This window comes from Alexandromys fortis, unplaced genomic scaffold (genome assembly GCF_014885135.2).
Source record: "Alexandromys fortis isolate MF-2015 unplaced genomic scaffold, M_Fortis_MF-2015_v1.1 scaffold_7, whole genome shotgun sequence".
Taxonomy (NCBI): Eukaryota; Metazoa; Chordata; class Mammalia; order Rodentia; family Cricetidae; genus Alexandromys; species Alexandromys fortis.
Window position 1 is genome coordinate 550660 of NW_026067920.1, and position 1805 is coordinate 552464.

The following is a 1805-nucleotide window of genomic DNA, read 5'->3' on the forward strand; positions in this document are numbered from 1 at the left end:
AATGATGGAGGTGGGTCTTGTATCTTATCTGTTGATTTCATTGGTTAATAATAAAGAAACTGCCTCGGCCCTCATAGGACAGAAAATTAGGTAGGCGGAGTAGACAGAGGAGAATGCTGGGGAAAAGAAGCTGAGTGAGTGAGTCGCCATGGTTCTCCCACTCCAGACAGACGCAGGTTAAGATCCTCTCTGGTAAGCCAGCTCATGGATTACACAGAATATTAGAAATGGGTTAGAACAATATGTAAGAGCTAACCAATAAGAAACTGGAACTAGCCGGGCCAGGCAGTGTTTGAAAGAATACAGTTTCCGTGTAATTATTTCGGGCATAACCTAGCCATGCGGGCGGCGGGGTGCTGGGGACGCAGCCCTGCCGCTCCTATTTCAACATCATCGCACTGGGTAAGAAAATGTTCTAGGCTTCTCAAACTAGGTTATGTAGGATAATGATCTTAGTTAGGGTTTCTATTGCTGTGAAGAGACACCATGACCACGGCAACTCTCATTTGAAAGCATTTGATTGGAGTGGCTTGCTTACAGTTTCAGAGGTTCGGTCTATTGTCATCATGGCGGGGAGTGTGGCAGCGTGCAGGCAGATGTGGTGCTGGAGCTGAGACGACTACATCTTGCAGGTAACAGGGAGGTGACTGACTCACCGGGCAGTCTCCTGAGCACAGGGAAACTCAAACCCGGCCCCCACAGTGACACACTTCCTTCAACAAGGCCACACCCACTCCACTTCCTAATAGTGCCACTCCCTATGAGATTATGGGGGCCAACTGCATTCAAACTACCATGATGATGATTCCACTAGAACAGTGGATGCTGTGACCCTTTAATACAATTCTTCATGTTGTGGTGACTCCTAACCATAAAATTATATTTTGTTGCTACTTCATAGCTATAATTTTGCCACTGTTATGAATCCTAATGTAAATATATGATTTACAGGCTAGATAAATATAAAATCCCTGTAATTTTTTGGTTTTTTTGTTTGTTTTTTGAGAGAGTTTTCTCTGTGTAACAGCCGTAGCTGTCCTGGAAGTAGCTCTGTAGACCAGGTTGACCTTGAACTCACAGAGATCCACCTCTGTCTCTGGAGTGCTGGGATTAAAGGCTTGTACCACCACCACCCGGCAGAATCCCTGTAATTTTGACCCCAAAGGGACAAGGCCCACACATTGAAAACAACTGCATTTGAGTATAATGGAGCTAAACTTTTCAACACCTGCTGATGTCCCAGTGTCTGTCCCAAACCCACTGTCTGGGGGAGGTTGATTTGAGTAGATCTGTGCAGCCCAAGGTGCAAAGCCATCCTGCTCACTGACTCGCAGCATCCTGGAGGACAGTAGGCAGCCTTGTTATTATATGCCTGCTATGATCTCCACTCCTCCCCCCAAGTCTGATCTTGATCTCGAGATCAGGGATGACTTTGAACTTCATTCCGTCTGCCCCCACCTCACAAGTACTGGGATTACAGGTGGGCACCACACCTGTCCCAGCTTATGTAAATTGGGCATGGGCCTTCTTGCCTGCTAGGCACACGGCTGTACCATACGCCTCACTGTTTTTTTAACTTTTACTTGACTCCAAGCTCTCTGTAGTAGTTTGCATTTTATACTAGCAGCAAACGCCATCTCCTTTTCATGACTCCTCATTGACCTTTTCTCCTGGGCTTGATCTGGTCTGCTTTTCTGGTGGTAGATTGGAGCCCCAGGTTACCCATGCCTGTGTCCTATTGCTAGGTGTTGTGGTAAGTTTTGACAGCGAGACTCAGTGCCTGCTGTGGACAGACATCAGCGAAG